This window comes from Delphinapterus leucas, chromosome 4, assembly GCF_059928025.1.
Source record: "Delphinapterus leucas isolate spDelLeu-1000000601 "Yukka" chromosome 4, BTC_Dleu_Yukka2, whole genome shotgun sequence".
Taxonomy (NCBI): domain Eukaryota; kingdom Metazoa; phylum Chordata; class Mammalia; order Artiodactyla; family Monodontidae; genus Delphinapterus; species Delphinapterus leucas.
The window spans coordinates 6,415,270-6,426,406 of record NC_143132.1 but is presented as its reverse complement, the minus strand read 5'-3'; the positions used below and the strand labels follow the sequence as shown (position 1 = coordinate 6,426,406).

The 11,137-nt window shown below is 47.7% G+C and overlaps 1 pseudogene; it reads left to right on the top strand.

Annotated features, from left to right (window-relative positions):
- Positions 1-10,012: 10,012 nt before the first annotated feature.
- LOC111163828 (small ribosomal subunit protein uS2 pseudogene) lies at positions 10,013-10,886 on the top strand (annotated as a pseudogene).
- Positions 10,887-11,137: the final 251 nt, after the last annotated feature.

Here is an 11,137-nt window from a genome sequence, read left to right as displayed (position 1 = left end):
CTCCAGAACTGTAAAAGAATAAACATCTGTTGTTCTAAGCCACCAAATTTATGGTACTTTGTTACAAAAGCCCTAGGAAACTAACACAGACCAGAATTCCAACAGTTCCCATTATTGGTTTATTTTCCATCACTCAGACATGTCAGCCCAGCTTGGGCTCCAGACCCACATCAGTGATTTGGCAGCTCCCATATATAGCCCTAGGTGTCCTAAGAATGCATTAGATATAGAGTTATCAATTTCATGAATAAAAACACAGGATACCCAGTTAAATTTGAATTTCAGACAAATAGTCAATAATTTTTTAGCATAAGTATATCCCAAATATTGCATGGGACATACTTATACTAAAAAATTATTGGTTGTTTTTCTGAAATTCAACTTCAACTGAGCATCCTGTATTTTATCTGGCAACCCTGGATAGGGAGCATCTTCAGAATACTTCCGACTCTAGAAAAGACATGTACTTGGTGCCACAAGACGAACTGGGAAAATTTCCACAAACCTGGGCCAGAAGACAAGGCTTGTTGTTTGGCATCAGGTCACTGATGTTCACAAGATGAATGGCAGAAACTTAAGTGCTCTCAACTCTGGCATTTTCCATGTAGGTGACACATTTCTGTTGTTGCCATTTATTTATTTATTTTGGCCATGCCACATGGCTTGTGGGATCTTAGGTCCCCAACCAGGGATTGAACCTGTGCCCCTGCAGTGGACACACAGAGTCTTAACCACTGGGCAGCCAAGGAATCTCCTGTTGCCATTTATCTAATACCTGTGTTGTAGTTCAAAATATAGAGCCCATCTCTGTGACCAAGTTATTCCACCTCAAATGAGAATAATCACCCTAGCCTGTTCAGAACAGACAGGGCCAGTCACACAGGGCCCCACGCTCAGAAGGGCCCACACAGCTGTTGCCATAGTGAAGTTCTTAATTTTTGATCAAGAGTCCCTGCATTTTTCTTTTGCGTGGGGCCCACAAATTACATAACAGGTCCTGAAGACAAGTGTAAAGACAAGGAAGCAGGCTACACTAAATGCTTTCACGACGAACAACTGCCAGGTTGTGGCTTTTAAAGCACAGTTGTTGCTGGTAGCAACTTGGAGGCTGGGTGGAGATTCTCCTAAAGTCCCCTGAACCTACAGATTTGGGCTATTTGTCTTCCCACCAGTGTTGATTCCCAAGCTGTGTTACACGGAACCAAGTCTCTACCATCAGCTATGATGGTTTTCCAATCTCTGCTTTCCCTTCCTTCCACACACAACTTTCTGTTTTCCTCTCTTTCTCCCAGGCTTTCTCTCTAAATTTCTGACACACCCCTTTCCTTGTCCTTTCCCCATTACTAACCCCTTCTGTTATGCCTGTCTTTTTGCTTGGTTCTCTCTCCAACAAAGAAAACCAAAAGATGAAACTCAAGTGTTTTCTGCTGAATGTTAGCATCCCTTAGTGTCTTGTCAAGGGCACAGTTCATGGGCAGAAATTATGAAAGTTGATTTTCCAATTCATTCCATTTCTATACCAACCTCTTCAGTGATTACATCATATGAAGGGCATCAGAAAAGAAAGACAGAATTATGACTCAAAGTCGCTGCTATGTAACCTTGGATAAGGCACTTAACCTCTTAGGATCCTGGTTTCTTCAGTTCTCAAATAAGGGTGCTAGATGAGATAATGATCTCAGATGAGTCTATAATTTGAACATCAAAGTTAAAGCTAATCAGTCTGGTGAATTGGTTTTCTCCCAAGACCACTATGTACAGTTGCTCAGGTTGTGCACTACCCAAACGCATGGAGCCATTGTGTTATGGTGCCTAAAAACTGCACAACTCAGCAAGCATCCCTTCAACAAATTATCCCTCCCTGGTCTTCATGCTAACTGTCCACGGGGATCTTCTCTCTGACCACGGTTCTCAGTCTCTCCCATTCCCAGTGCCATCCCCATCCTGTCCCTTACAGAACCCTGCAACTGTCTGTGTTAATGTATTTCCACCCCATTCTCTGCCTTCCCTGCCCGCCTACACCTCCCAGAAATGTACATACATCTAACACGGATGAATTGCGGAAAATAGGCTTCTATCTAAGCAAGGAAACTTTAAGGAGCATGAAGGTGGGAATGGGGAAATTAGTTGGTAATTGATGGGATCTACATGATGGAGAAATTCTGAAGAGGGATAATGAGACTCTGGTTGCCTACCTAATAGAACTCCACCCGGAGGAAACCATGTATATGGTGTTGCATAGAAAGGGACTTGGGGTTATCATAGATGCACAAGCACAAATGCATCGCAGACGCGGGGAGGCTGGCGCACCGAGGACTCTGAGGCTGCAGATGCCCCTCTGGGATATAACGTACTGTTTAGCATCCCTGTCATTTTTTTCAGTTGAGGTGAAATTCACACAATATAAAATTAACCATTTGAAAGTGAACAACTCAGTGGCACTTAGTACATTCACAGTGCTATACAATCATCACTTCTATCTAGTTCCAGAGCATTTTCATCATCCCGAAAATAAAACCCCACACCCATTAAGCAGTCCTTCCCTCTTCCCCTCCCACACAGCCCCTGCAAAGCACTAATTATTTCTGTCTCTTTGGATTTACCTATTCTGGACATTTCATATAAATGGAATTATGCAATGTATGACCTTCTATACCTGACTTCTTCCATGTAGCATAATATTTTCAAGGTTCATCCATGTTGTAGCATGTGTCAGTACTTCATTCTTTTCTATGACTGAATAATGTTCTATTGTATGGATATGTTACATTTCGTCCATTGATGGACATTTGGGTTATTTCCACCTTTTGGCTATTGGGAATAATGCCACCATGATTGTTTGTGAACGACTATTTGTGGAGTCCTTGTTTTCAATTCTTTGGGGTCTATATACCTAAGGATGAAATTGCTCTGCATCCCCATCATTTTTATTTCACAGTAGACCCTGCTGAGACCTTACGTTTCAGTGTATTCTGTGTAATATCTGCTCATATTTTCAACATTTGTCTTGAACCTTTTTGCTGTAGATCAAAGGTCAGCAAACTTTTCCTCTAAGGGCCAGATAAGTAAGTAGTCTAGGTTTCATGAGCCTTGTGACCTCTGTTGCAACTACTCAGCTCTGCCTTTGTAGCATGAAGCAACCACAGACAATACGTAAAATATTCATGGTGCTCCAATAAAACTTCATTCACAAAACTACGCAGCAGGCCAGATGTGGCCCTCGCACTGGAGTGTGCCAACCTCAGCTCCAGGACGAGCACAAAAGGATGTGACCTCCTTCCAAGTGCTGAATCCTCCAAGGATGGACGGGACAGGATAGGACAGAACGCATATACATATACACATATGGGTACAGGCGCAATTACATCTCCACTGCCAGGGAGGATGCCAAGGGAAGTGAACTTCACTTGTGGCAGATGGGTCTCGAGACAGCACCTTAAGAACTTCTTGATTATGAAACATCTGAAGTCCTGGGGTGTGTTCCCGACATGAACAGCTGAGTGAGTTTGAGGAAATGTGGCCACCCTCTGGCTGGGCTGGTTTTGAAGATGAAAGGCCAATGACTTCATTGACAAATTCCTCAATGTCTTTTCTAACATTCACCCTGTCTAAGATTCCTCAGGGCAGGAAAGGGGTGCCCAAGCTCAGAAACTCATTCAACCAACAAGCATTTATTGAGTGCCGACTGTATATAAGCACCATGCTACATCTTGAGTATTCCAAATCATGCATTCCAGGAGGTCTTCTTGGGCAATTTGGTTACTTCCAGTAGCAGGGAGCTCATGACCTGCACAGAGCAGCCTACCCCATGGCTGGACAGTGCTTTGCTCCCTCAGAAACACCTAGACCTTCACAGCATGATTCCACGCTTGCCTCCCACCAGTCAAATATCAACAGGCACCCCCGCCATATACAGGTACAAAGAGAACAGGCAAGGAAACAAGGAAATAGCACGCAAACAAAGGAACACTGACAACAGCTTTTATCACTCCAAATGTTTTTAAAAGCAAAATCGATTTCACATCTGATGACTTCCTGGGAAGTTCCCTAACTCGGGCAAAGTTGACAATCAAATTCTAAGGAGCTGTTTCCCACGAAGAAGAGCACATCCTCCCTCCAAGGACACTGTCAGAGCTCTTCCCTTAAACAGTGGTTTCCAGGCTTCCCTGGTGGCGCAGTGGTAGAGAGTCCGCCTGCCGATGCAGGGGGCACAGGTTCGTGCCCTGGTCCGGGAAGATCCCACGTGCCACAAAGCGGCTGGGCCCGTGAGCCATGGCCGCTGAGCCTGCGCATCCGGAGCCTGTGCTCCGCAAGGGGAGAGGCCACAGCAGTGAGAGGCCCGGGTACCGCAAAAAAACAGAACAAACAAAAAAAATAACGTGGTTTCCAAAAAAGGCAAAGAGAGTCTGGATAACAGAGATGAAAACCACAGGCCTGGGGGCCAGGCAGGTCTGGGCTGGAGGGGCTGCCCTTTCCCCTACTTGCTGCAGGACCTGGACCCGGGGCGAGTTAGCAGCTGGAGAACTGGGTGACAACCGAGCAGCTTCACAGAGTTGCCTGGATGAGCCTCCCCATCTACAGGGGCCGCGAGGCTAGGCACTAACAGTCAGAGGCCTTTCCCACCTGGCCGCTCACGAGAGGCTAAAGAGAATCCAGTGCAGGCCTGGGCAGAGGGAACCCCATGGAAACCAAGCAACCGTGGGGTGAGGGATTAGGCTGACAGCCTGAGGTTAAAACAAAAAAAATAAGCGTGATGGAAACAGAGGCAGATAGAGGTCAAGGCCAGGAGACAAGGGGAGGCACCCCAGTGCTGAAGCCACAAGAAGCAGCCCCCGCCCCCAGCCCAGGAATTCCTTGGCTGCATCACAAGCCTCAATGCATCCTGCCCACACCTGTAAGATCTGTTCCCCAGCAGCCATCTGTACGGGGGCTCAACCCACCAGTAAGTCATGAAACCAATTGAGATATCACAGCCAGCAATCGATAAAAATGAAACAAGAATGGAATAGAATAGAATATGTAAGAATGCACAGCATATGTAGGGTGAGTGTGTTGTGTTACACTGTTTCATGCACATGCGTGTACATGTACATACATGTGTATACATACATGTACATACATGGATACAGGTATACTCACATGGCCTAGAACCAGAAATGTCAGCATGTGTGTGTACTTTAATTTGCAGAAACCTCCCCAATTATACACACACACACACACACACACACACACACACACGTATATGCATATGTATGTATACACATATTTTGCTAAACTTTTCTCAGTTACAGCTGGGAAGGATTGGAAGCCTCTGTCTAATGCATCCTTCAGGACCTCTGGGAGCCAGTGAAGGGAAACACCTGTGGTTCAATTTCATGACCCCATTGTGCTGTCTGGGGAAGGGAAGGTGGACAGGGCAGCAGAAGCAGACAGTAGAGCCAATCAACAAGTATTTTATGTATGGAGAGCCGTGAGGTGTTCATTTATTTCCTGAAGAGACAGGTTCATGAAATTAATTCTAAAGGCAACAATGAAATTCCACAGTCAATAGAAAAATGTGGAAAAGAGCTCTAATCGTTACCAGCCAGTGCCACTTTGCATCTTTCCCAGTCCCATTGGCGTAAAGTATAAGCCAAGCTTGTACCCGAGAAAGATCTGCATTTTCATAAACCCAGTGTTCACATGCTCAGGAAGCACAGATTAGAATACTGGCTTTTCTAGCTTTCAGCACCAGCTAACAGCACCTGGCAGGGGGCGGTGGGCGTATAAACTGCAACAAAGCCACTAAAATATCGGCGCGAAGAATTGAATCCTGATTTTACAACACTCACGTAGAGATACCAAAACCTGTGGGCTTGTAAAGAACTTTCTAGTCACCAATCAGCGTGTTGTTACAGCAAAATATCCAAGTCTGAGGACCCCAGGCAGGTGTCACCAGCCTGGGAAGCCCATGGTGAAGCAGGGCCCATGCAGGTGGTACCCAGGGCTCCCTCTCAACCTGTCCGTTCATCATGCTAGGGTTCTGAGGTTTGGGCTTTACATCTTCCCTCTTTTGAGGCACTCAATTTTAAATCAGGTGACAAAGGGTGGGCCTCCTTTTAAGTGAGTTGTGAAGAAAATCAAAATCCCACAGGACTCCCTCCCCTTGAAGGTCAGGCTTGCAGCCTCCCACCCTCCACTGTCGCCTGCCTTTCCTTTCCTCCTGCTCGTGCCCTGGCAATGCTACCCCACAGGGTGACGGTAGCTAATGCTTGCTGATCACCCAATGGGGTGACCAACTCATCCCCATTTGCCTGGGACTATCGAAGTTCTAATGCTGGAAGCCCGGTTTCCAGAGAACTTCAGTCCCTTCAAGAAACCCCAGGAAGATCAAACAACTGGTCACCCTGACCATGTACCCAACGTTCTAAGCACTCCTGAGATATCAGCTCATTTGACCTGGGCCACCCATGGATCAGCCCCTGATCTCCTCTCCTCTTAACAGGTATGGAATTGAGACATCAGGCGGTGATGGGACTAGAAGAAATGATAATTATGGGATGTGGTGGAAGTGTTAGCTAATGCTACAGTGGTAATCAAACTGCAATATAAATGTATCAAATCAATCTGTTGTACACCTGAAACTTACACAATCTGTCAATTATATCTCAATTTTTTTTAAAACAAAGGTGTCTGGGTCACACCAATGGTGAGGATGGAGTTGGGATTCTGACCCAGAGCCCAGAGCTCTATGGCAGGACTCCCTCTCCTCTGACTCCAACCCTGGCCAGCTGGGACCACGCCCCAGCCACAGAGCTCCACGTGGAGGGCGGGGAACATGGTAGAGCTCTTCTTTATCAACACCTGACACAGCACTGGGCTCACTTCACAAGCTGCCCTCATGCCTATAATTGAAGAAATTCGTTCCTTCCAGAAATATTTATTAAGGGCTATTTTGTATCAGGCTGGGAGAAATAGTGGGGAAGGAAGGGAGGGAGGGAAAGAAATGCACAACATGGTTTCAGGAAGCCAGGAGACATTCCTAGGGAGTAAGCTCTAGTTCCAGGGGTCCTAATCAGGAGTGTCCATGGGCAGAACTTAGGGGGTCTTTGAAATTGCATAGGAAAATAATGACATTTATATTTTCACTAATCTCCAACTGAAAATCATCATTTTCTTCATTACAAATGGACACAACAAACAGCACGGACAGAACCTGGTACTTGGTCATGGATTTGAAATCATAGATACTTTGATAGAACATTACGTGAGTTCCAGAAATCTCAGAATAGCACTGATTGCCCACCACTACTTTCATATGACTGGTTATCAAAACTGCTGGTAGGTCTTATTACAAAATACAGTAAAAATAACAGCACAAGATTTTTAATTTGATAACTGTATCGATACACTAATTGACTTCTTTCACAATCCAGAGTGTTTTATTATTTTCTTTATTTTATGCATTTAAAAACATTATCCTAACAAAGGGTCCACAGGCTTCGTCAAAGACGTCATGGCACCCGGAGAGGGAAGAACCCCTGTCCTAATCAGAACCCAGCTCACAATAGCTGGGAGTACACCCAGGAGACCCCGAAGCAAGGCTTCGCCCCTCCAGGTGAGCAACTGAGCAGCTCAGACTCCAGGGAAGGCGGCGGGAAACGGCTGCTCCTGGGGCTTCCATCAAAATCTTCGCCACGTTCACACTTTGGTGTAACTAAACTGTCTCAAAGCTTTTCTGCAGAGCGGAGATGGCTGGTTATAAAATGTTTCATTCTCACCTAACAGTTTACAGACAGTACGCGAGCCATGGCACTACAACCCTGTAACTGCGAGGCTGGCAGCTTGGAGATTTTGCCATTTTTTAAATAAAGAAATCGAAACAAAGAAATACATTTGTGTCTTGCCCAGCATCACGCGATCCACGTGCCAGTGGTGGGGCGAAGCCTCACGCCTCGGCCTGCATGGAGCTAAGCCCTGGACCTGGCGCTGGCCGCCCTCCACCGGGGCATCCTTCATGCCTGCCTGCGCCGCGCATGCGCTCTGTGCGGCCGCCCAGCACCCCGGTCTCCCAGCACACCTGACTTTGGCCGCCCCTCCGCCTGAACTTAGGTGGATGCGACACCACGTGACAAGGTCCGTTAGGACAAGTATGCCCTTGTTTATTGGCCTGGGTGTCCCTTGGTTTCTCAAAGCATGGTGCTACCTCCCCGTCTTCCGTTCGGATGCCCTTGAGGATGCCATGAAAGCCAGGCAATGACAAATAGAATCGATGAAAATAACAACGAGGGAAGCACCCGGCCAGTCGCCCACTTCCTCCTGGATATTCGTAAAAGTACACATAAAAGGTCAGAAAGCACTTTGATTTCCTGATCCACTGCTGTCCTTAGACTCCTCGGGCTTCTCCAGATGGGTTCCCCATTAAAATTCGACACCTGAAGGGGTGTGGGGGGGGCGGGGGGGCTGCCTGATCCCAGCCACTGTCACTGGGGAAGACCCAGCGGGCAGCCTAGTGATGGTAACCCTCCCAGGAAGCAGCCTCAAGTACAGTGCATCCTCTCAGATGGCGCTCTTCAAGGAGCCGGAGAGACAATTTCCTCTCGTTTTACAGATGTAGAAACTGAGGGACTCCACTCGGGTATGGGCGAGAGAGGTTGGCGCCTGCCCCCTGTCCTGAGCTCTCTTTCTGCCCCCTCCCCCCTGATGGTTCTGCAGAGGGGAGAGAGAGAGCACACACAGGCTTCAGCTTTCTGCATGAAGCTCTGTGATCTACAGTCGTGATTGCCCCAAAATAGTCTGGCAGCAGCAAAACTGCCCTTTGCCCTCTTACCCTGCCCTCTGACCTCTTAAATCTCCCTTCAGGCTCTGTGACTTCCTTGGAGGAATCTCCCTGAAGTACTAGTCACAGGATTGCATGGGGTGGAGCTGGAACATTTTGCTTAGGAAACCAGATCCTGTTTAAACTACACAGTTTTGCAAGCATCCGCGTTTAGCATCCTTCAATCTCCTGAGTGCTGGGATGGGGCACGGGGGGTGGGGAGGTCACTCAATCCGCTAGGTTGCATAAGCCTTGCACAGGAAAGATGAGAGAGAAGCCAGGAGCACATATGTGCATGAGCATCTTCATATCATCAGCCGTTGGATAGCATCTCTGTTTTCTTGCAGATTGGAGGTAAGGATTCAAAATGCTACCAACGGGCTCACTGAGTCTCTTACCGAGGAAACAGTCAACAGCCACTGAAGTTGGGGGGCAGGGAGCACTGGGAGGTCCAGGACCCAGCCCTAATGAGCTTGAGCCAGGTCGAAATTTTCCTCACAGCTGCTGGGCATTTCCACAGTTGAGAATACCAAAGGGTGTGGGCAACTTACTAAGTGCCAAGCATAACAGGATGGACAATGGGCACCTCCTGGACCCACACTAGTGGCTGCACTGCTGCCATTGGGCGGGGAGGGGGAGGGGGGCTGGCAGTGGGAGGTGGGAGACAACCAAGGCTTGACAAAGGGACAACAGATGCTTCCTCCCTGGTGAAGTAGGAGCTCCCACTCCCACTCTTTCTCCCCCACCTGGCCAGTGTCATTTGGCCCTTTGTAAGAGGCACAGGCGTGCTTGTTAAAGATGCAGGTTTGACCTAGAGGGGTAGGGTAGGGAGGGTGGGAGGGAGACGCAAGAGGGAGGAGATATGGGGATGTATGTATATGTATAGCTGATTCACTTTGTTATACAGCAGAAACTAACACACCATTGTAAAGCAATTACACTCCAATAAAGATGTTAAAAAAAAAATAAAAATAAATTTTTTAAAAAATGCAGGCTTGGACCCTGCCCCAGAGCTCCAGAATCCAGGTCTCCAGTGGCAGGACCTGGGGAGCTGCAGCAACAAGCACCCCCGTCCATATGCCGGTGGCTCACAGATATCAGAATCCCCAGGAACATTGTCAAAATGCATGCACCTTCTTTCCACGCCAGATAAGGGTCCATATGGCTTTGTTCTGGATTCCCGTCATAACTTAAAGGGAAACTTTCACAATATCCGGGGCTCTTGATGTCCTGCAAATGAAGGAGGAGTATGTCCTCAAATTCCTTGCAGCAGGAACCCACTTAGGTGGCACCAACCTTGACTTCCAAATGGAACAGTACATCTACAAAAGGAAAAGTGATGGCATCTACATCATAAATCTGAAGAGAACATGGGAGAAGCTTCTGTTGGCAGCTCGTGCCATTGTTGCCATTGAAAACCCAGCTGATGTCAGTGTCATATCCTCCAGGAATACTGGCCAGCGAGCTGGGCTAAAGTTTGCTGCTGCCACCGGAGCCACTCCTATTGCTGGCCGCTTCTCTCCTGGAAACTTCACTAACCAGATCCTTCCGGGAGCCAAGACTTCCTGTGGTTACTGATCCCAGGGCTGACCACCTGCCTCTCCCGGAGGCCTCTTACGTTAACCTGTCTACCATGGCTCTGTGTAACGCAGACTCTCCTCTGCAATAATGTGGACATTGCCATCCCATGCAACAACAAGGGAGCTCACTCAGTGGGTCTGACGTGGTGGATGCTAGCCTGGGAAGTTCTGCGCATGCGTGGCACCATCTCCCGTGAGCACCCATGGGAGGTCATGCCTGACCTCTGCTTCTACAGAGACCCTGAAGAGATTGAAAAGGACCAGCAGGCGTCAGCTGAGAAGGCTGTGACCAAGGAGGAATTTCAGGGTGAATGGACTGCCCCACCTCCTGAGTTCACTGCTACTCAGCCTGAGGTGGCAGACTGGTCCGAAGGTGTGCAGGTGCCCCCGTACCTATTCAGCTGTTCCCCTCTGAAGACTGCAGTGCTCAGCCCGCCACTGAAGACTGGTCTGCAGTTCCCACCACTCAGGCCTCTGAGTGGGTAGGAAAAACCACTGAGTGGTCTTAAACTATTCTTCCACAAACTCTTAAAATGGAAATAGGTTGACGGAAAATAAAGAGTTTCTAAAAAAATAATGCATGCATCTACCCCAGTACATGACAGACTTACTGAAGTCGAAATCTCCAGAAACTAGGCCCAGATGAGTCTCAGGCATCCAAAGTTTGGGACCCCATCTTAGACATGTGGTTTTCAAAGTGTGGTCCCCAGACAAGCAGCATCAGCATCACCTGGGAATTTGACATGCAGGTTCTCAGGCC